Consider the following 24,790-nt stretch of genomic DNA (forward strand, 5'->3'; position numbering starts at 1 on the left):
TTCTCGGTGTACTGCAATGTAAAAATGAATCAAGCAAAGACTCAAATTACCTTGCTTTAGTAAAATCGCTTGAAGATCACCGCAGGTAGAGGAAATGTTCTCAATCCTACACTTCAGGGACAGGGCTGTAAAGATAACTAAACCGCCCATAGCTCTCCCACTATTTGCTGGAGATGCTGGGACAAAAAAGGCCCTGTACCCCTACAAAAACTGGTTACAATTAACCAACCAAGTCTCCTGGAGACAAATCACTGGGAAACGCCTGATAAACTGCAACCATAGTGGATCAGCGATTTTCTCCGCCAACCCTGCAATGTTCCAAGATAGAACATTATAGTCTTCTAACATGAATCCAGCCCCCATGGATAGAGTAGATAGATCCTCCCTTAAAATGGAGGCAGCAATTACTCGCTGCTCCTGAACCATGGGCTCTGTACTATGTACAGTATCGGGCATCTCAGCAGATTGTGTTTCCAGTGATACATTATCCAGACAACCTACATCAGGAGAAACACAATCAGCTTGTGCAGGTGCCCGGGTCAGTGCATCCGGTGACCCTGATCTATAACTCAGTCAGTCGCAGTCATTCAACCCTGACAAGACTGAGAATCTGTTTGGCCCCTGCATAAAAGGGGAAAAGCAACCTTCCCTCAGTTGATTGTGCCCACTTGCCCAATGGTTAAATGGGCCAATCCTAGGTGTCTTCTCCATCTCATATGGCCAACTATGTCTAACTCTATTGGGGTTAAACTGGTCTCGAATTAACTCTTGATAGAAATATCCCAGTGGGAGTGCCTCGATACCACAATCCCTTTTTGGTTGGTTAACATTTACCTCCCAGAAAATTCTCTCAACAGACAGCGGGTTATTGAAATTCACGACAATACAATCCCCCTCCCTTGTTTTCCTAGAGTTTCCTAACCAAGCAACTCGCCTAACCATGATAACATTGTGTGCAATTGCAGGCCCAGCATCAATATTACAGGACAGCCAATGAGTGACCTTATGTTTGAGCTGGGTAAAGCTTTCAATAGAACCCTTTGGGAGAGATGGCACATTCCCCAGAAAAGCTACCAAAGGTGTTGACTGTGGCGGTAAATCAATGATGGGTAATTTCTGCTGCATATTATTGAAATTCCCATGCGGCATACTCCCATTCTTACCCCCTAAACTGAGATCTACACCTTGATGCTTTCCTGCCTGAGCTCCATCTAGGGTCCAGTCATCTATAGCCTTATCACTCTGCCCTCCTGGGTGGCCAGAACCCTCATCAGTAGCAACGGGTGGACAGATAATTTGAGGGGTTTCAGTCACCCCCACTATATATGCTTTCTCTGGTTCTTTATTTAGGGTAGGGGGAGCTGATACGGTGCTACTTCGATGTTGCTTGGATTGGATAAACTTATGCTGATCTGCTATGCTTTGTTCTATATTGTGTAGTTTATTCATAATTGGGCGGAGTTTATCTTCCAAGATACTGCATAGGACTGATTTCAATAATTCTATCAGTGGGGGTTCCTTAGATACGGGAGCTGGGGTTGGTAAAACACCAGTATCTACTGCTTTTAATGATGATACATCGGTTGTACTTTTTTTTTTTGGTTGGCTAGCCATTGATTTCCCTTTTCTCTTTACGCTCCCACTTAATGAGTGAACTCCCCCTGTTTATTTTATTGGATTGTGTTAGCTAATAGCATCTTTTTTTGAAACCGAAGCCACCCTACAATTCCCATCGTTAGCGCATTCTTCTTTCCTCAGTTGCGGTGTGGCCACCTGCCTATTAGCCACAACTACAATAGTGGACAAAGGTATGACGGAAACAGAAACATTTTGCTGGGACCTTACAGCAGGGGATAGTACAACCACATCTCTGGTACCACTGATCCCTTCTTGGCAAGATACAATATCTCCAACCTCATCAGGGCAAGTATTTATCTGGGTATTGGACACATCAAAAAGGGGTAGGTTGCCACTGGTAGGTGATCTAGATAGACGCTTATTCACCATGTCTATCTCCCTGTCTATCAAAGAGGCAGCTCGAGACAGAAAAGCATCCATGGTGGTAACTGTTGCTTTAGCATTGCCTAAAGCCCCTTCCTGACTTACTGGCATCTTGCGCCTCCCCATAATCACAGCACTAAGAAAATAACAAGTTTTAGGATAACTGAAACACACATGGTGAATACAACAATGAATTCCCTATTTATTAAAAAAACATATGTTTTTAACCTAATAAGATATGTCCAAACTTTAAAATTTTCCAAAGAGTAGACAAGTCCACAAACCAGTTTTTTCATAAGACGCCAGATCTCCAACGAGAGGGGGGTGGCCCTGCCTCCTCCTTGCTGCGACGGGCGCGGGTGGGCCCGCCCTTGGCAGCGCTTTGTAGTGGCTGGGGGAGGGGCAGGTTAGCCTCTGGTGGCGTGTCCCGGTGCCTTCTGGATGCAGGAGTTCTCTGTGTGCCCACTTTCAATCTAATCCTGTTGCGATGCGGCACGGCATTTACACACTTTCCTCAAGCCAGACCATGCCTTCTCTCACTTCCCCACCTGTACCTTCTGCACAGGTGCAGTTCGCAGCCCCAGGAAATCTGGACACTGATTTACCGTAGTTTAGGTGTAACTTCCCTAGTACGAAAAAAGAAAAAAAAAAGAGCAGCCTGCAGAGGCACCCTCAAAGCGTTAGTTACAACTGTGTCAGTTAATACAGTCTATGCACCCCGTTCACGTCTCCAAGCGGCTTGCGATTACAGTTGCAGTCACAGTTTCTTTATGTTAAAGTGTTAATTTAGTAAACTTTTTTAAACCTTACTGCCTGCGTTAAAGTCTTTCCTCCTGCTCCGAAAATAAACGCGAGTTTGCTCCGCTGCAGTGGTCACAGGTGTGCTAATACGCCCAGCGTGCGTTCAGCAATTCCTCACATTGAGTTCCCAGCCCCGCAGTCGGCGTTTTCAGCGGTCAGGACTTTTCCTGGAAACAGCCACCACAATTTGTTCCAACGTTCCTTTTTTTCCCCCGTCGCACTCCTCCTCCAGTTGCCAGAAAACCGATGGAAAGCAGACCACCGTCCAGCTAGAAAGCCCAGCAGGCTCAAACAGCATTCGTTGCAGGTGAGCCAATGTGGAGTCAATTCACAGTCCTCCTCCAGGGGCAAATGTGTGGTTATCCCGGGGCCCTCACCATTGTGTGCGGATGAGTGAAGCAGGCTCACCCAGTCCGGTCGCTCTTACTACGGCCAAAGATGTCTGGGTACGCCACCCCCCTCCAGAACAACGGCACCGGGCGACCCGCAGCAGCGCAGTCACTCTACAGGTTGGCGTCGGTCCGCAAATCCAGCCGGTGGGCCCCCGATGACAGGCTGCGAATAGGCCCCGCAAGGCCCCGCCCCACCGCCAAAGGCAGCAAGCCGCAGGTGTGACAGGGCCGGTCCAGCGGGCAACACAGTCCCTATTGAAGAAAGTCCTATATCGACTACCGCACCATTAAAGGGCACTATTAATGCTGCAGCCAGACTAATCACGGGCTCAAAAAAACTGTCACACATCTCTCCCGACTTAAGATCCTTGAACTGGCTGCCATATGAAGCAAGAATACACCTGAAAATCGCATGCATGACACACAAGGCTATACACCGTAATTCACCCAGATACCTCGCTCAGAAACTGACAATTTCGGGTGGCTCAAGAGCTACAAGAAGCGCAGAAAACCTTTTGAAACCCCCTAAATTCCACAAGAAAAAGACATATAAACGCTCATTCTCCGGGATGGCGCCCAGGATCTGGAATGCCCTTTCTCCAGAAATCAGACTTATCTCATCCACGGCATCCTTCAAAAAAGTAGTAAAATCTCTCCTCTTAGCTAAATTTACATGAATGTAGACTAATGTACTCTTGTTACTCATTATGTCTCCTCCAAAGACTATGTACAGTTGACAACCTATACACCGTTGCTACCTCACCTTGTTTCCATTTGTTTAACTTGTTTGCTCATCTTTGCATTATATACTTGTTTAATTATTATTCCTTTAACTGCTTATCCCATCTGTGTGTAAAGCGCTCTGATATCCGCAAGGATCTTGTTCGCGCTTTATAAAAATTTAAAAATAAATTAAATAAAAATAAATACTCGCACATATTCCGTTCCTGTCATCTTTTACTTTTAACACTGGTGACGAATCACTGCGTAGGGGACAGTTTTGACCATCTCCCCTCTGCGTACTCTCTCCATCCACATTCATCTGTCATCGAGAAGACATTACAGAGAAGAAGCGGACATGCGGAGGTCCAGTATCCTGCTTGTTTACCCAGCAAGGACATCTAAAAAAAAAGACGGGACATTAAAAATACTACATATTTCAGCGGCTGCTCAGTGATACCTCATACGCTCTCTGAGTCTTAGTAGAAAGTGTACTGGGCAAGCGGACACCTTATCCTCCATCCTGCCTTTTACAAGTTTATGCCTGGTTATCTCAAGTGCGCGGACTGCTGGAACAAAATTAAATTAATTCTGAAGTATAAGTCTGTGGGACTTAGTTGTCTGCATTGCTGTGTTCGAGGACAACTGGTTGTAGATCTGAGGCGTGGCTGTGGGCTGCTCGGGATCACTCTCCGACGGACGTCCACATCGCTTTTGTGTTTGCCCTCTGTGCTGCAGGTGGGTTCCATCGCCGGACTCCTCTGATCTCTGTCAGAGAGGCGGAGTGGAGAACGCATGTTCTCTGCTCTCCGGACTTGCACTTCGTTTTGTGTTTCCCACAGAGCAGCGGGAAGGGCCCGGACTCTCTTCGCCTCTGGTTTCCGTCTGTGGCAGAGGTGCGTGCTCAGGAACCGTTTCTGCGGTAGGGAGAAGACGCCTGGAATCCATATCCTGTCAGTTCCTAGTTCCCTCCTTGGCTTTTCAGCGAGAGTTTCCCCGATTTCCTGTCAGACAGATGCATTACCGCGGTTTGCCGAGGTGTGAGGGAGCGCTCTGCCGTCCAGTTCCGTGTCGTTTGGTCGCAAGCTGCCGCAGTGTGTTTCCACAAACAAACTTCTTCGAGAGACCCCCAGGGTTCTTCTCTCCACTTCGAGTCAGACTCTCATAACTTAGTGTATCCAGTGCCCCTGAGCCTTCCGAATCTTCTTGCCTCTGCAGCGTTGTTCCATTAGGCATTCCCACTGACATTTTGATTGACTTGGGAACCGGACTTGAATTATCCCTACCTAGGCTCACAAACCTGGTTGTGTGTCGAGGGGTATAAGGTACTGTTCTCCAACTCTTGGTGGCATTAATTCTCCTCCTGGCCCCTGGACACCCTCCATGTGTTTTGCACTTACTAGCTCACTCGTTCATTCCTCTTCCCCTAGTCCTAGTGGACTTTTGGGTTAGCTGAGGTGGGGGGGTCCCTACTTTCCACGCTAGTACCACCTTGCTTGCCTGTTAGTTCATTCCTTGTAGGGGTTTAGTCTGCTGCATTTTTCCCTGTCTCCATGATGCCAGCGGCGAGCATGAGCCAACCACCCCCATTCCTAAATGAAATAGGTGGACCAGAGAGATATGTTGGAAGGAATGGTTCAAGTTATTCAAGTCGTATATTATAGCAATTGGGGGGAACGTTTAACTTCCTTGCGCAAACAGCATATCCTCCTCCATAACTTAGGAGTACATGAACGTAAAATCTATGAGACATTGCCAGAACCTGTGTGGGGGGGGGGGTGTTGAGTAGGAGGAGAGGATGTCAATTTATTTAAGTTAGAGACACACTTTGGCGATAAGATAAATGTAGTTTTAGAGTGCCATACATTTTTTAATAGAGTGCAAGGGAGACAGGGGTCTGTCCAAAATTACATTGCTGCATTGTGGGTTCTCACGCAGTTGTGTGAATTTGGCACTCACTGATTCACTTATAAGGGATCAACTGGTGTGTTGCACAAATAACAATTGCATCCGAGAAAAAGTCTTAGTGAAAAACCCTGGTTTAAGGCAAGCGGTTGAGATTGCAAAATCCATTGAGCACACAGCCAAGTGCATAAAAGAAATGAAGCCTAACACTGAGGTTGTAGCTAAGGTTCAAGAGAAGGAAGAAGAGGGTGAGGTTTGCAAAGTAAAAAGTAAAGAAAGCTTGAGTAGCAGGATACCCGACAAAGAAAGACACTTCAAGTGTTACAAGTGTGGTAGCAGTAATCATTTTGCCAATTATCCCCAGTGCCCCGCAAGAAATGAAACCGGAGGGGGCATTTAGCCAAAATATGCAGAGAAGGGGAACCTCACACAAAAGACTGAGAGAGAGAGGGTGGAAAAGCACAGAACAAAGAAGTAACATTTGCAATACCTAGTGAGCAATACCTAGCGAGGAAAAATATGTACTACAGCTTAAAAGTAATGCAGGTTCTATTTATGCCATTTATCCTAAATGTAAGTGCTATTGAACAACAGAAATGTTACAATGTATGCGGATTCGTGTTCTCCGTTCACACTACTAAATAAGAAAGATTTTGAGAACCTTGAGGAGCAAATGGTAACTTCCCTGCAGAAACCTGACATTTCTCCCACAGGGTACAGCAAGGAACAGATACCCGTCATGGGAATGAAGGAAATGAATATACAATTCAAAGACAGGAACGCTTTTGGTAAGATATACATCATGGAGTCTGGATTCAACCTGCTGGGATGGCAGCACCAAAAAGAACTGGGTATCATACTGGACCCAAACAGTAAAGAACAAGTTCTACTTACTGAAGGAATCCACAGATGGGACACCATCTGCGAGGAGTTCCCAGAATTATTCCAAGAAAAGTTAGGCTGTCTGCATGAATTCCAACACAGAATCAAAATCCAATCCAGTGCCAAGCCAGTGGTCCACAAACTGCGCCCTGTACCTGAGAGAACCTTGGAAAAGGAATTGATTAAACTATGTGGCATGGGTATCATACAACCTGTAGATTGCTCCGAATGGTTGGCTCCGGTGGTTATTGCAGCCAAAGCCAATGGAATTCGGTTATGTGTGGTTCTACGCAGCCTCAATGAAAGCATTTGGGTAGAGAGGCACCCTCTGCCTAATATCAATGAGATGCTCAGCACCATTGAGCAAGCAAGATACTTTAGTGTTTTCGATCTGTCAATGGCCCATCACCAGGTGGATCTCCAGCAGGAATCTAGGCCACTCACTGCTTTCATAACTCCCCAAGGAGCGTTCATGTTCAGGAGGATGCCTTTTGCATTAGTGTCGGCTACGGCGGTCTTCCAGAAGATAATGAATCAAATCTTGAAGGGAGTGGACAGATGTTCTTCCAGGACGACATCCTGGTGTATGGGCGCATGACTACACCCTCAAACTAGTATTCCAGAAGCTCACTGACGCTGGGCTGACCGTACAAAGGAACAAATGTAAAATATGAGTGACATCCGTTGACTATATGAGACACTCAATTTCTGAAGAAGGGTTCAGGCCAAAAAACAGCTTACCTGGTGCAGTAAAGGATGCCCCTTATCCAAAGAACAAGGAGGAACTCAAATAATTTCTGGGGCTAATGGATACATGGCCAAGTACATCAAAAATGTTGCTTCAAAATATGAACCAGTGCGAAATCTCTTGAAGAAGAGTAAGGATTTTGTATGGAAGGAAGAACATAAGTGTTTAATGGATGAGTTAAAAGAGGAGATATTGAACTCTCCGACATTACGGACCTTTGACCCCAGGAAGATCATTCTCACCACAGATGCTTCTAGGAGCAACCCTCATACAAAAGGAAGGGAAAGAAGAGAAGATCATTGCCTTTGCTTCCAGGTGCCTCACGAGTGCAGAACACAAATAATCCGTAATTGAAAAAAGCCCTGGCGTGCTTCTTGGTGGTGAGGCATTTCAAGTTCTTTCTGTGGGGTTTAACCATAACCTCAAGACCGACCCAAGCCCCTCACCCCCATTTTCACAGTGAAAGGAATGGAGAACTGTACCCCACGCATAAGTAGATGGATATTGGGGCTCGAGAACTTCAAAGTGGAGTACGTACCTGGAGAAGAAAATAGAATTGCCGATTGTCTATCAAGGACCCTGTTGACGACAGAACAGCAAAAAGAAATGTTGGACTGCCCCATCATGGTAGTAGATGACCCTGCCATCACAGAAAGAGAATGTGACAAGATCATGGAGGAAGACGAAAAATTATGCAGACTCAGTCATTATGAGAGACTGGTGGCCCAACAATATAAATGAGCTTGAAGAAGAACTAAGAGTTCTGGGAGGTCAGAAATGAATGGAGCATCATTAGGAACAGAGTGTACCGCCAAAACCGAGTGATACCACCTACGGGTCTCAGGAAGAATATTGTAGAGCTGGAGCATAAAGGGAATTTGGGGCGCAACATCACAAAACGGAGAATGAGGGCGACATTCTGGTTCCCCAAGATGGACACCTTGGCAGAACAACAAGTCAAGGACTATGTAAGCTGTGCCAAGAGCGACAAGTCCAAAGCCTTGCGCAAAGCACCCTTGTCCCCCGTCAAAATACCGACCAAGCCATGGAACAAACTAGCCATGGACATCATAGGACCTATGGACAACCTGGGTATCCAGAAGCGATTCATGCTAGTCCTAATTGACTACACCTCACATTGGATCATTCAGAAGTTTGTACATCGTGTCATCACAAGTACAGTTTTGGAATTTCTCAAGGATGTGTTTTCAAAGGCGGGCATACCCTCAATTTTGATCACGGACACTGGGGCATAGTTCACCTCACAGACAATGAAGGAATTCTTAGACATGAACATAAAAAATGAGTTGACTGCACTGTATTGCCGGAAAGCAATCGGTCTAGTCGAGAGGGCAAACCGGATGATCAAAGAACATATTCAATTAGCTGTTGCCAATGGTCATGACGTAGAATCCCATCTATGAAATTGTTTATGGGCATACCACACCTTCTCGAACCTGGTGACAGGAATCTCCCCTTTCGTCTCACTCCGCAGGAGAGAGACGTGTACCAAGTTCAACCCTAGTTGGCTGGAAGGCGGCAGGTAGAGAATACCCAATCATGAGGAAGTTACTAGGGAGGTGGAATTGCACCAAACCAATTACAAAGAATGGTACAACCAAAAGAACGGTCTTTGAATCCCCAACTGGAAAGTTGGCAATGTGGTGCAAGTCAAGAGAAGTAAAAAAGACTGGCACAGGCAGGGCAAGTTCTACCCTCCTTGCTGCATTGCTAAGGCTCTCGACAAGGTTGTCCCACTTGACAATGGGCAATGGGAGCTGTGATAAAATCGTAAGGTCTGAAATGTGATCTACACGTTCATGTTATACTATTGCTAATAAGATTTTCCCCTTTGTTTTCATCGGTTGTTGCTCTCCTCCTTTGGTTGTATAGGAAGGGAGGTGTGTTGTAGCTCGGTTTTCTATATGTTACATTCCGTCAACCCCGCCCCTTCCCTCACCCTTGGTTTCCCCCAGTGAGAGCTCACCTTAGAATGTTGGGGTTTCAGGTTGTTCTTTGGAGAGTGGATGGTCAATAAAGAAGTACTCTCATATTCTGTTCCTGTCATCTTTTACTTTTAACACTTCCATATCCTCTTTTCCATTATTCATGGTATTGCTTCTCTAGGTATACTGGTTGGATGGCATTAAGGTGCTCAGAAAGAGCATACCTATGGACACTGCAGCTAACTGGGTGATGACAGTGACATTTCCTCCCTCTGTTTTCTTGGTCAACTACTACTGGACCAATTTGGCTGTTGCTTTTTCTATTTAATCCTTATCACTTTTTTCCTTTTCCTGTCTCTCCTTACAGAAATGTATTGTGTGCCTGTATCTCTGTCCATGGTTTGGATCTAAGGCTACTATATTATCTAGTATGTCCTGCACTTCAGTTGATACTATGTTATAAAACAGTATTGCATTCTGTCCAGTCACGTCCCAACTCTCCCCTACTTCTTGTGCCAATTTTGTCTTCATTCTGCTGAGAAAGTGGGCTGGATCCTTTGGATGCATTTTCTTTGTCTTAATAGACCCAATGTTTGCCCTGTCTGGATACATTTTTCTCAGTTGTCTCCAAACCGTTCCCCTTACTCTGTTAAAGGGTGCCCCATCACATTTTGGGTTGGTCAGTGCCACATTCTTTACTCCTGTATTTGTGAACACTGTCTGTTTTATCTCCTATAAGGGAACTTAGTAGGCTTTTAATGTCCACTTTTGCAATAGTAATCCCTGCTGTATTTTTTTCTAATGCTGCTATCAATTTCCCAGCCCCTTCAGCAAGTGGTGGCAACAGTTTTTTAAGATTTCTTTGTCCATCTGGGACTATGGTATATACTAAGGCGCCCTTGGGACTTTAAATATGAAGGGCAATTGTGTCAGGACTGTAGTCCTATGGCCAATAGGTTGATGAGTAATTACTTATGACCACATTTCTGCCACTCTGAGACTTTCTTACGCATAGGGATAGTCCCAGTAAGGATCCCCTATGCCCTGAGAAATGCAATTTTCTGCATTTGCCATGTCTCTGGAGGGGGTCAAAGGAACCCTCTTTCGGCAATGGTGTCATCTGTGATGTCACTCCTTCTGTCCAATCTGCTAGGTTGTCAGTAACATGTACAACATTACGCCAACTATTCTCATGTTGGGCTACTAATTCATTGGACAGCAACTCTTTGCCCGAATACACAGGGAGTACACATGCCAGATCTTTTCTCAGTGTCATCTTTCCTGCTATGCCAAACGTTTCCTTTCTCCCATATGGGCGTGCCATCCAGGGCCAGACTGGTCGTACCATGCATCAGTTGTTTCCCCTGGAGGCTGGAAGGGTGAGGGCGATTTTGCAGTGATGCTGCAATATCTGTCCCCTGTAACAAAAGCAGCAAACAAGCATTTGGGTGGGGGCTAGGCATGGCTGGTCTGAGAAAATTGTGAGGGCTGCTTTGGGTTCCCGGCCTGACCCAGGTACGATCGAATGCTAATCTCCTCTGTTCCCATTGCCCTATTCTTAAACGTGTCCTGCCTAGTTGTTTTCTTCTCGCTCACAGGCATACTGTGACTGTTACCTGTTATGTTCCTCAAGAAGGACATTGTGTTCATATGTTCAGTGATGTCATCTAATGCTTCCTTTCTGCTCCCATATCTTCTCCTAGGATGCTATGTGTAAGGATTGTGTCATCTGGCCCTCTTTGTTCACTCATATGTGGCACATTTGGGGCTCTCCACAGTCCCAGGGTCCTTTCTTCCCTTTCGTGAGTCGCTTTTGATTCTGCCTGTTCATCTTCCTTTATTTCAGCCCACTTGCGCAATCTATTCTCTTCTGCTCCTTGATGTCTAAACCTCCATCACTCTGCAGGAGGTGGTTCTGGTGTGAAGGCTATCCTTCTTGTCTCATTTTTACTGCTGGTACTTGTTTTTGTCAGAAAATCTTCCTGTCTTCTAGCATCACCCGTTCTCTTCATGTCCCTTGATCCTTAATTATGTGCACCCCATCTTTATTAATGGGGACATCTCATCCTCCAAAAGAAGTATTAATCTGGTGTCTAATCTAACTACATATTTAGTACTGTCCCCACCCAATGTCTCCTGTGATGTACTAAGCCATTCTAGCACATAGATATATATATATATGTACTTTCCATGTTTAGAAGTAGATTCTGATGGTGGGCTGTTTCTGTAGTAGGGGATCTCTGTGTATAGTCATAATCTAGTGAATAGTCCCGCCCATGTGCGGGGACACCAGAGCAATCAAAAATAATTTCTTCAGCTGTCTTCCTTGCAGTCCTGCATAGATACTTAAGAGAAAATTAAAGACAATAATGCAGCCTGTACCTACAAGGCTACACTGTCCAGTACTTCAACTAGAAATGCCAAGGATATAACACTAATAACACATTGAACACAATCTGTCAAGTTTCACCCATAGAGAAACTTTACTCCCCTCACCAAATCCTTGGAATGATAGAGAGGAAGGTAAGGACAGACAAGCCTCTATAGGCTGCCATTATGTGTCTGGAAAAGGGATACCGTGCCTTTAAGCAACTCTCTAGAGACCCTCGGTATCCCAGCATGCACAGCCCCTTCCTTTTACTTTCAGTTCTTTTTTCCGGCTCCTGCTAGCAGGACCCTGGAGCATTGAGCTCTCCCTTTTTGAGTGTTTTGTATAATTTTTGGCACTTTTAAAGTGTTAGTGTGTTCACTCGACATAGTTTTTCTTCTTCTTTACTTTTCTGGTGATTTTGGCCACTCTTTTGTCAAATATGCATGCCTTGTTTGAGAAATGCCCACAGTGTGCCAGGAAGAAGGCAAGATCTGATCCACACAGGGTGTGTATCCTGTGTCTCCCTTCTCATGTTCCTGGGACTTGAGAAATCTGCCTGCAGTTTTCCAGTAGGACCCTGAAGGACCGAGAGAAAATAAGGCTCCAAGGACTGGAGCAAAGAAGACAGCAAGGTCAAGGTGGGTCTGGGCAGGAAGGGGCTTCTTCCTCTGCCTGTGCTGCGGCCCTGGGGGGCTTTCCAGTTAGGAAAAGGCCAGAAAACGCCACCGGTCTCCATCGGCGTCGATCGCCTCGACGTCGAGAGGAATGACCACGGTCTGCTCCCCGTCTCCCCAGGGCTCTGGGTCGAAGCGACGTCGACGTTCGATTTCGAGGGGATTGACGTCGAGACCTCCGACGAGGTCGACGTCGAGAACTGCTTCGTTGTCGAGCCATCATAGACTTCGAGAGGGTTCAAGGAGGCCCAGGCGTTCGACGTCGAAGCGTCACTGGCGTTCACCATCGACGTCGACTCAACGTTCGGCGTCGAGAAGGCGATCATAGACGTCGAGAAGGAGATCAACGTTGAGAAGAATATCAGAGACGTCGAGAAGGCATTCATCGATATCGAGACAACGGTCATCGACGTCGAAAAGGCGCTCAACGTCGAGGAGGAAAGCATCGTCCTACAGGAGGCATTCCAAAGCCAGGGTTGTGTCCTCGGTCACCACAACTCCACGGTCGCGGCGCTGTCGCTCGGCTGCCAGGGGTACGGCCTCCAGGTCCCCCTTTTCAGGTCAGGCGAAGAAACGAAAGAGAGGGGAAGATGCTCTGGGCTTGGAGCACTCCCAAGTCTATTTGCCCTCCAAGCCGAGGTCACCTACACCTCCTCCGTTACCCAAGGATCCTCCTCCACGTAACCCTACACCTCCTCCGCCACCTGTTACTCCTAATCGTCCTCGACCTCATACTCCACCCCTCCGCCGAGGTCTGTCTCGTTACCACATCTCCCGACGCCGCCTACGGGGCCACCGCAACCTAGGCTTCCGTTTCGGCCGCCACAGCTCCCTCCGCTACGGCCCGTGGACCGTCCGAGGCCGCGGAGGTCGATCTCGCTCCAGACTGAGGGATAGATCCAGGAGTCGCTGTCGCTCTTCTACGAGATCCAGACGGCGCCTCAGGAGGGACCGGTCAAGGTCCCGCTACACGGTTTCATCCAGTGCCAGGGACTACTCCCCTCCCTGTCGGACTCCCCTCGGACGAGGTTATCTCCAGTAGACGACATAGTCTCCTTCCAGGACGTGTTGCTGCGAGGGGCGTCTAAGCTGGGCATCACGCTCACTGTGATGCCCAGTCATTTTCGAAACTCTGCACAAGAAGCAGTTATCTCGCCCTTTGCTGCCCTTGGTGCCTGGGCTGGTGGAGCCTGCCATGGAGCTGTTCCTCACTCCTGCAGCTACGAGGTCGGCACCTTCAAGGCTGCAGAAGAAATATAAGGCTCCTGACTCGGACCCAGCGTTTCTTCGGGTGGATCCCACGCCTGACTCGGTAATTGTGATGGCTGCAAGAAAACAGCACGCCACCACCCCATTTTCGACAGTGCCTCCTGACAAGGAGAGCCGCTGGATGGATTCGGCAGGCAGGAAGGTTTGCGGGACGGCTTCCACATCGATGAATGCCGCGTGTGCATCAGCACTGTTGGGACGTTATGATCGGGCTCTGTGGGAGTCCCTCCAACAGTTTTCGGAACACCTTCCCCTGTAAAAAAGGGAAGATTTCCAAGAGATCCTTGCCGAAGGTCTGCTGGTTTCCAACCAGGTGATAAGTTCGGCTGCGGACTCCTCCCTCTTGGCAGCCCACGGGTACTGCCATGGGGTCAACCTGAAGCGCCATGCCTGGTTGCGTCTTACATCCTTGAAGCCTGAGGCGCAGCAGAGAGTTGCCAACCTACCCTTTTCGGGCGAAACCCTCTTCGGGAAACATTCGGCCGACGAGATGGCCCGCATGAAGGCGGAGGCGGAAACCCTGACGGCTGTCAGGTTGGAAAAGCCTAAGGAACAGAAAAAGACCTTCCGCCCGTTCCAGAGGCGGCACGGGGCGCAAGGCAGAGGGCAAGGTCGACAGGCTGGACAACAGCAACAGCAGCAGTTCCAGCGGAAACCGTTCCAAAAGCGCCAGAGGTGCCGAGGTGGTCAACAGTCTTTCTCCGCGACCAAAGGCCCGGCCGGGTCTAGGCCCTTAGGTGCTACTTCACCTTCATCCGTTACCCGCTCCGGTGGGGGGAAGCATCCAACATTACCTGGCAGAGTGGAGAAACATAACTCAGGACAAGTGGGTGCTGAATATTGTTTGCAATTGATACAGTCTTCGTTTCACCAGCCCGCCTCCAGCAATTCCACCGGTCGGCTCGCAGTTCCAACTGCGCGAGCTCCAGGCGGAGGCCGATACCCTGTTTAGAAAAAGGGCGATAGACGTCCCTCTCTCTCTCAAAGGGGAAAGGGTCTTTACTCACGCTTCTTCCTAGTACAGAAGAAGGACAAGAACGAGTTCAGACCCATTCTGGATTTGCGACAAGCAAACAAGTAGATTCGCAGGGAAAAGTTTTGCATGCTGTCTTTGCACCAGATTTATCCTCAGCTGCAGAGAGGAGACTGGCTGTGCGCGATAGATCTGCGAGATGCGTACTTCCATTTGCCCATTGCACGGAAACATCGGAAGTTCCTGCGCTTCCTCGTCGGCACCAATCACTATCAGTACACTGTACTACCGTTTGGACTTAAGTCTGCACCTAGGACTTTTTCGAAATGCATGGCTGTGGTAGCAGCGCACCTAAGAAAGAACAAGGTGTTTGTCTACCCGTACCTGTACGATTGGTTGATCAAAGCCTCCACCTTCCAGGAAGCGCAATTGCACTTTAACAGGACGGCCATCCTGTTGAACCGTCTGGGGTTGCACATAAATCTGTCCAATTCTGTCCCTATTCCTGTGCAGTGCCTGCAGTACTTGGGAGCAGCCATCAATACGCTGTCGGCAAGCGTGTCTCCTTCGGAGGAGAGATGCTAATCCATCCTTCGGAAGGCTCAGGCTCTCATAGCTGCTCCATCTACAACAGTGAGGACGGTGTCTTCTCTACTGGGATTGATGGCCTCTTGTATCTTCCTCACTCCGCACGAGCGCCTACACTTGAGGCAGCTACAGGAATGTTTGGAGGACCAGTGGGACCAGAGGAAGGGGTGTTGGGACGACCGTATTCAGTTGTCCCTTCACGCCCAACAGTCCCTGAGATGGTGGTGCTCAGCGGAGAATCTCCTCAGAGGGGTTCCTTTCCACAAGGACATCCCGACTCAGACTATTGTTACGGATGCGTCTCTCCTGGGCTAGGGAGTGCATTCAGACCTTCTACAGATCCAGGGAACGTGGTCTCCGACAGAGTCCACGTATCGCATCAATTTCCTGGAACTCAGAGCTGTTCACTTGGCACTGAAGGCCTTATATCCGTCCTTCCAGACCAACTCCTTGCTTGTACAGACGGACAATACGACCACGATGTATTACCTCAATAAGCAGGGGGGCTCGGTCGCGCACACTGTCACAGGAAGCGCAGGCGATCTGGCACTGGCTGTTATCCAGAGGACTGACGATAACGGCAACTCATCTGCCAGGTGTGCAGAATGTTCAGGCGGACGCCCTCAGCAGGTTGCTTCACGAAAACCACGAGTGGGTCATAAACGACGAGGTGCTCGACGACATCTTTGCCATGTGGGGCACTCCAGAAGTGGATCTATTCGCCACCGCCGAAAACAGCAAATGCCGCGACTTCGCCTCGAGGTATTACCAGCCGGGGACTCTGGGGAACGCGTTATGGATCAGCCGGTCGAACAGCTTTCTGTACGCTTTTCCACCCATTCCCCTGATACCGGTGGTGCTCATCAAGCTGACCCGATCCCGGGCGCGGATGATCCTCATTGCGCCGGAATGGCCCAGGCAGTGGTGGTTCACGGACCTGCTTCACCGGTCGATCGTACCTCATCGGCGACTGCCATGTCGGCTGGACCTTCTCACGAAGTTCGGGGGGCAGATGGTGCACCCCAACCTCTCATCGTTGAGTTTGGCGGCATGGCTCCTGAGATAGTGCAATATGGCCACTTGAATCTTCCTGAGGATTGCATGGGCATATTGAAGGAGGCTAAGAGGCCGTCTACTAGGACCTCTTATGCTTACAAGTGGAAGAGATTCTTCATCTGGTGCATGTCTAAGAACTATGATCCGACGACTTGCAAGGAGGATGTTATCCTTCCATACCTTCTGCATCTAGCTCAGTCTGGCCTTAATTTCCATTCCATTAAGGTTCCTCTGGCTGCATTGACTGCTTACAGAAAATGCCCTTTGCAGACATCCTTCTTCCAGATTCCTGTGATATAGGATTTTTTGGAAGGGTTGAAGAAGGTGTTCCCTCCTGTTCGGCTTCCTACGCCTTCATGGGAACTGAATGTGGTGCTGTCCAGGCTGATGAAAGAACCTTTCGAGCCTATTCATAAGGCTTCACTGCAGCACCTGTCTTGGAAGGCGGCGTTCCTCGTGGCCATCACATCGGCCCGCAGGGTGAGTGAAATTTAGGCATTGTGTTGCCAGGAGCCTTATACCTGTATTTCATGCTGCTAAGGTTGTTGTGCGTACTCACCCTAAGTTCCTTCCCAAGGTGATTTCTGATTTTCATGTTAATCAGACTATAACTTTACCAACAGTTTTCCAGAATCCTTCCACTCCAGCGGAACGGTCTCTTCATTCCCTGGATGTCAGAAGGGTGTTGAAATTCTATCTGGATAAGACCAAGGGTATTCGTAGATCCGACCAATTGTTTGTCAACTATGGGTTGGTTAGAACTGGTCTGGCTACTTCGAAATAGTCCGTCTCTAGGTGGATTGTGTCATGTATCCAGCTCTGTTATCAGTCAGCGAATAAGACATTAGGGGGTAAGCCTAAGGCTCATTCTACCTGGGGCAAAGCAGCTACAACAGCTTTGCTTCGAAATGTTCCCATTGCAGAGATCTGCAGGGCGGCCACTTGGAAGTCGGTCCACACCTTTGCTAAGCATTACTGTCTGGACTCGGATGCCAGATCAGATGCTCAGGTTGGGCAGGCTTCGCTGCGGAATTTGTTCGCACAATAGTGGTGTTGTCTTTTTTTTCTCCACCGCCGGGTTGTTTTTGGATGGGCTTGCCATTCTATTCACTAGATTATGACTATACACAGAGATCCCCTACTACAGAAGGAGTAGTTTCTTACCTGTAACTCCAGTTCTGTAGTAGGGGTATCTCTGTTATAGTCATAAGCGCCCGCCCTCCTCCCCGGTGGAGACAATGGTACTGTGATGTAGGCTACAGTGTTAGAAGGGCCGATCTCAGAGGGCCAGGTTGTGCTCACCCGACCACCCCAGGACCCACCTCTCCCACAGATCTTGCCGAGTCTTATCGTGAGGTCCCCTCCGGGGAGGACTTCGAATCTAGGATCGTACACACTGAGCTCACACCACACTTACGAACGGACACCACACCGGTGGATTGTAATAACAAGTTCTTTATAAGCAGTAAACGGAAGGTAGCACTCTTATGTACAATTGATCAAGGGATCACAAAAAGTCTTTGAGGGTTTGGGAAGAGGGAAGCGGGACAGTCTTTAGCCTTTAGGCCAGCACGAGGCGTACCCCACGCACAGCTCTCAATCCTCGAGCCGGGGAATGCGGAAGGTGGGGGTTGTACTGGCTGCTTCACTCACGTCGAATTGGCTCGGTCGTGATGATGGTCTCGATGGTCCAGCCGGACCAGAGTACTCCTCGAGCTGCGACGAGGTCAGCAGGGCTTGATCCGGAGAAGTTCGTGAGGAGCCGCGACAGCGTCAGCAGGGCTCTGAGGTCTTTGCAAGGTCGAGCCGCGACCGCGTCAGCAGGGCTCCGAGGTCTTTCGAGATGGCGAGCGGCGACAACGTCAGCAGGGCTCCGAGGTCTTTGCAATGGTCGAGCCGCGACAGCGTCAGCAGGGCTCAGGTGGTTCAGTTCCGTGTTGCGAAGGAGCCGCGACAGCAGGGCTCGGTGAGGCAAGGTTGAGTTCTTCTTAGGATCAGCCGCGATCAGATCAGCAGGGCTTCCAGGTCCAAGATACAACTGCCCGCTAGTTGTCGTGCGGGCCCTGATATAGTCCATTTGCCCTTTGATGTCCGGACCCTCGCAGGCGGAGGTCTCATGCCTTGGGGGCTGGTCGCTGGCGAGGTCCGACGGTGGGCTCTTTGATCCTTTGAAGATGCGTCCCAGACGCCAGCGGGTCTGGAGCCAGCACTCGGGGAGGCCAGAGGTGCGAACAAAACTGGTCCACAGGGGGAGGCCAAAGGTGTGATAGAAACCGGTCTCTCAGGGGAGGCCGGAGGTGCCATCGAAACTCCCTGGCTTATCTCACTCGGGGAGCCCTTTACCCCCCAGCCGGAACTGGCGCGCCTTTGGAGTCTGGGTTTCACTGGGGGCCGGGGTCACGCTAGGCCCCGGGAGTCAGGGATCACGGGAAGGGAAAATGGCTGCCGGGCCTTGTGGGGCATGCAGGATTAGGCGCTTGGAGCCGGGGAGTGGGACGGGATACGTGGGGCTGGTCGCCGGTTACGGGGTCTGGGCGTACCGGGGGCAGGACGACCAGGGTTCGGGGTGCAGGCTACGCTAACTGGGCGCTGCGCAGGGAACCCAGGGTGCAGGGCTACGCTCACAGGGTGTGGAGGAGCAGGGCAGGACCACGCCACGAGGCCGGGTCCAACAGGACCACAGCCAAGAAACTAAATATTCAAGTGGTTCTTATTGCACATGAGAAAAAAGTACATGAAAAAGCAGGCCATCACAGACGAGCCAATCTCAAAAAATGGAAAAGGCACAAAACCTTGAAAGAGAATCTAGTATTACTATATGTTGCCATCAAACGGGGATCAAAAAGACCATTAGAAAGGGTAGTCCAAAAAACACAGAATGCTAAGAAAACAAAGGCTCAGTGAAAGAAAGTGGCACCCCACAAAGAGATTCACAGGCATGGACAGTCGAAAGCGGTACTACAAGATAAAAAAATTACTCAATATTAGTTTCTTTCTCAGCAACCAAATACGTCATTTGAAATGGGATTCACGAACCCCAACATTTTCAAATGTGCATATTTTTGTACTTGCCGGAAATAAATAAATACCGAAAATGGCTAATAAACTCAAGTAAACTAAGCAGAGATGTATATTTGAACAACCTACGCGTTCCTAGGAGAAAGTAAAGAAATCTGAGCATGTAATTCCTCTGAATGCTTTCTGCTTCTTTACTTTGTCGTGTACCACGCCGGCACAAGGGAACAGCTAAATATATTTTGATACACAAATTTATTATCCTCAAGCTGTCCTGGGCAGCACTGAATGCAGTGAACCGACAAAAGGCCCAGCTGAACTGGTGCTGCTGCAAAGTCATTACTGAAATGTTTCTCTTTTTTTGACGTTCAGTTGTGCTCATGTGCCAAACAATGTTATTGGTATTCTGTGAACATTCAGTGTCCTAGGAGGGCTCAGAAGAGCATTCCTTGGAATGATGTACTGAGTTCTGCATATAATTGAATATTTATTTCGCTCAGTTCGCATGCTGTTATCTTTATCCAGTGCTGAGCACCCCTAGTTTTCCAGCACAGAAGAGACTGGTTTTATTTAAAGATTGTTTTGTTGTTGGATACAGGCATGTTACACACAATCAACAGTGTTAAAGGAGGCCGCAAAGCAAGCTGTTTGAAAGCATAGTGTGAATTCTAACCAGCTGAGATAACACTGTTCATTTATTCCATTTTGTACATAGTCAAAGGCTGTGTGTTTTACGAATGACGCCATTTTTTAAAGTTTTATTTATTTTATTTTATGCGTTTTTTATATAGCGCGGACTTTACCCGAAGGTGTCAGAGCGCTTCTTAATAGGAACAGTAATGATACATGAGAAGAAAATTACAAGTGAACAAATTGCAAAAGCAAACGTTAAGTTACATGAGGCAAAAGTGACAATTGTGAGCAAACAAAATACAAGCGGTAGCAAACTGTACATTACAGGAGGAAAAAGTGACGTGTGCAAGTTACAAAAGTGTACAAAGTACAAGTAGAGGTATAATACTGCAATAAATTGCAGACACTCAAACACAAGAACAAACGTTACGTAGGCAATGGTGGCACGTGTGCAAGTATCTAAAGAAAACAATCTAAGAGGTAGCAAACCGTCTGTTACAAGAGAAAAGTGAAGTGTGCATGTTACAAAAGAGTACCAAACACAGGTAGAAGGATAATAATGCAATAAATGGCAGACACTCAAACCACAAGAACACACTGGAAAGGCACTTCCATAGTCATGGAGAATAGAATTTTCTATAATGGAAGGTCTTCCTTCAGATAATAAGAGGGTGTGAATTAAATTTGGAAGTGTCTTTGAAGGAGGAGACCTTTGAGGTCAGTTTTGAAGGCCTGGGAGGAGGTGGTGGTCCGGAGCTGAGGCGGAAGTGAGTTCCAGATTCTCACTGTGTTGCCTGAAAAGGATTGGGCCATCGATCTTTCCTTCTTGAAAGTGGGAGGTTCAAGCAGTAAATTTTCCGCATTACACGATGATCTAGAGCCTCCGGAGAGTTTCATTATTCACCAGGTAGCGAGGAGAGGAGTTCAAGGCTTTGTGGGAGATACAGGCAGTCTTGTAGATAGATTTTGTCTTGATGGGAAGCCAGCAGAGGGTGGATAACATGGGTGTGATGTGGTTGCTTCTTTGGCCCCATAAATGAAACGAGCTGCTGAATGGAGAACAGATTTAAGGGGGGACAGGTGGGATTTGGAGAGGCCAGTAAGAAGAGAATTGCAGTCGTCCAGTCTGGAGAGGACCAGCGATTGGACCAGGGTTTTAAGGTCTTGCTCCGGGACGGAGCGACGAATCCCCCAAAGAAGGCGCAGTTGGTATCGAGCAGACTTTGCAATGGAATTGATGTGGGAGATTAGATTGAGTTTTTTGTCGAGTATGACACCGAGGGATTTTGCGCTGTCGACAATGATGGGTTTATTGTTAAGTAGATTCATCTGATCCATCCATGATTGAACCAGGGGAGGAGAAAGTGAGGAGGAGGAATTCAGTTTTGGAGGGATTCAGAATCAGTTGATGAGTTGACATCCAGTTTTGAATGGAGTCTAGAGTAGAGCTTAGGATGGCGAGATAGTGATTGGAGGCAACCTTGAGGTAGATTTGAGTGTCGTCTGCATAGAGATGATAGTGGATCCCGGATTTACTTAGGAGATTTCCCAGTGGTTCTAAATAGAGATTGAACAATGTGGGTGCAAGTATAGAGCCTTGAGGAACACCTTGACCTACTGCCAAAGGAGATGAAAGACTGTTCGATATTTTGATAATTTGGGATCTATCAGAGAGGAAAGAAGCAAACCATTTAAGCACATTGCCCTCCATGCCCATTCTCTGTTGTGATTGACAGTGTCAAATGCTGCAGAAAGGTCAAGGAAAATTAGAAGACAAACCCCCCCAAATAGAGTATCCGCATCGCGTCATCAATCACTTGCAGCAGGGCTGTTTCAGTGCTGCAGTTTTGGATGAAGCCTGACTGAAAATTGTCAAAAAGATAATTTTCCTTGATATGACGAGAGATTTTTTTTCGCTACACATCTTTCTGTGATCTTTGCAAGAAAGGGTAGGTTAGTGATGGGGAGGAAGTTGTTGAGGTCATTCGCATCAGCAGTGGGTTTTTTAAGCAGAAGTGTGACCTGCCCAGTTTTGAAGGAGACCGGAAGGGAGCCTTGACAGAGGGAGAGGTTGACCAGAGTGGTCCAATAGGAAAGAGAATGGGTATAGAAGTCAATGGCACTAGGGATGGGGTCAAGAGAATGGTTGGAGGGCTTTGTTTTGAGGATGCAATTGAGGACGGCATCTTCAGGGATGTGGTCAAAGTTCTGCCAAATGGCTAAGGATTTGCGCTCCTCTGGAGGGGTAGGATGAACGATCTGATCCACAAGTGATTTCACTTTTTTGTCAAAGAATATAGCGAAATCTGCTGCTTTCTTTGTAGAATACTCCAACTTGGAGGTTGGGGGAGAGCAGTTAGGATTCTTGATGAGATACTTGTGGGAAGTAATGTTTGTGAAAAGGGCTGGAAGCATTTAATTGATCGGGAGGAGAGGGGCGGAAGGGTAGTCACAGTGCACATCACCACGTACAACGCCTGCAATGTTTACATAGGAATCAATCCATGGGAGACTGGGAACTCATTTTAATGATAGTTAAGATGTTTACAGCGTGGCGCCTTGGGGTGGTGCGGGAGGGGGGTGGAGCATTGTTGACTGTGAGCCCTTGTTAAAGTGAAAGAGGGTGCCTAGCTGAAACCTAAAATGCGGCCGGAGACGCTGCAGGGGCCATTGTTGACTGTGCGCTTGTGCTGTTAATTTTAAATGGCGAATTTTCGTAGGTCTGCAGTTAGTTTAAATAAAACAAGCCAGCCAAGCCACGAAAGTGCAGCCAAGCCACGAAAGTGAAGCCAAGCCACGAAAGTGAAAGTTAAAGTGATCGGACGGAGGCAGAGGGGAAAGCAACTTAATGACCCATGACGGAGGAGACAAATGGCACGCACACATGCACTCATGCTTCAGGCCAGTTAAACTCTGGTAGGTAACACTTTTTTTTGTCCTTTAATAAAGATCGAGCAGCTGCGCATGCGCTGCTCTAGGCTCGACCTAACAAGCAGCGCATGCGCTGCTCTAGGCTTGACCTAAAAAGGACCCGAAGTATACGGACATAACCTGGGAACTTTGCAGTAAGCGACATAGTTACCTACAATATCAGAGAACTGGGAGAAAGGCGCTATAGCATCAAGACTGGTACTGAAAAAGGAAGGAATCCTGAAATGTTTAAATTGTACACAAACAAGGAATTGTACATGAAACAGCTACAAGTCAGGTCAGGTTCTCAGTACTAATACATACACATAGACACTGCTTGCTGCTCAGGGGTGAAACAAAAGTGCACAGGTTGAGAGCCAGGTGAAAGCAATTATCGGGTGACTGTAATTAGAGCTCTACCTGCACTCCGACTTGGATAAGGAAGAACTAAAGAAGCCTGATTGCACATGAAGAGAATCAAGGAATGGAGTTTAGATTGGAACTGAGGCAGAGGTTCATAAATCAATATAAACGGAACTCCGAAATCCAAGGACATGATCCTGGCTTTGTTTGACAAAGGAATGGGATGCATGGTCTAGAATCATCCAAGTAATAGTGTGAACCCGGGGACTGGAATGAAAACTGCAGCGAAATTTGCAGTTTGTCATGTAGTGTTTTGTTTTAAAATGGGGCACAGATAGTCTCTTCAAGGCTCTTGTGACCACCACGTAGTGGCAGGATGGCTGTTATGAATGGTAAAACCTCTCCTATTGCTGTCATAGTTGTGAAGAACTGTTCCCTTATTAGTCACCTCAAACAGACCGCATCCCATTTTCATGTTCCTGTGGAAACCTACCGCTCCATGTGGGACTTAATATCCTGAACTCACCTTTCGTTATAATCAGCATATGCCTATAATTGGTAAAGGCGTAGCAATTGTCTATAGTCAGAGGCTGGCAAGCATATTGAGTCGAGACGGTACAGTTTCTCTCCTTTATTTCATTAAATCTGGCCTTCAGATGTGATTCATTGAAATTCATGGCGGCTGTTACTACTTACAGAAAAAATGTATCTGACATATTTCTTTTCACCATGCATGTAATTTAAATGTCCTTCCATGTCTAGGGAAAGAGCACCCCTGCTCTGCCTCCCCAGCTACAAGAAGACTTGCACTTCCCTGAGAACTCCGGATTCTCTTCTCACAGCTAACTCCGTCCTATGATCAAATCCTATCTGCGACATTTTTCATGCAAAGCAACTTTACTTGTGCGCATTTCTTGGTCAAGAAAGGCGAGAACTGTAAGCTTTTTCCATGGACGAGCCTTTTAATTAAACCTATTCTCCGATGTATTTTTATCTGGACCGTTCTCCAACAGAAAGGACCTCCGTGAATTTGAGGCAAAAATAATTCTGTGATCCTACTTGGATAAAGATGAGACTTAACACATTTTTTTCACCTATTTATTATAATGCTGCCTAGAGAGGTATGCTTTCTACAACACAGACATATTCGGATGTTTGAATGTAGCCGGCACCATACACATGCAAAGACACCGAAAGCGGAAGCCATCACCCCCCCCCCCTCTCCCCACGCCTGTTAGTCCACAACTTTACCCAACCCTGCTCCCAGAACTGCGTCTCACTAACTTTTATTAAATCTTCAAATATACCTGAACAACCGTGGCTGCAAGTGAAGAGAGTTTCCATCACTAAAACTCCCTTAAGCGCCAGACCCTCCTGCCCCTGTGACCTCTAAGGCGGTCACAAAAGCCACTAGAGTGGAAGGGGTTGTAAGAAACCGGACATCACAACTTACGTGAAGTTGTGGGAACCGTGGTCGCCGCACACTTAACCACCACTAAACTGGCTACTCGAGTGACCACCATGGCTGCAGATGCTGCTTGCA

At 47.7% G+C, this 24,790-nt stretch overlaps 1 long non-coding RNA gene and 1 pseudogene across 1 annotated transcript in view; one reads left to right on the forward strand and one right to left on the reverse strand.

The window, feature by feature from the left end:
• Positions 1–24,790, forward strand: part of LOC144755194 (uncharacterized) — an 84,016-nt gene that overhangs the window by 56,367 nt on the left and 2,859 nt on the right. The window lies entirely within an intron of this gene.
• Positions 9,573–16,247, reverse strand: LOC144756479 (uncharacterized; annotated as a pseudogene).

Source organism: Lissotriton helveticus, chromosome 5_1 (assembly GCF_964261635.1).
Source record: "Lissotriton helveticus chromosome 5_1, aLisHel1.1, whole genome shotgun sequence".
Classification (NCBI taxonomy): domain Eukaryota; kingdom Metazoa; phylum Chordata; class Amphibia; order Caudata; family Salamandridae; genus Lissotriton; species Lissotriton helveticus.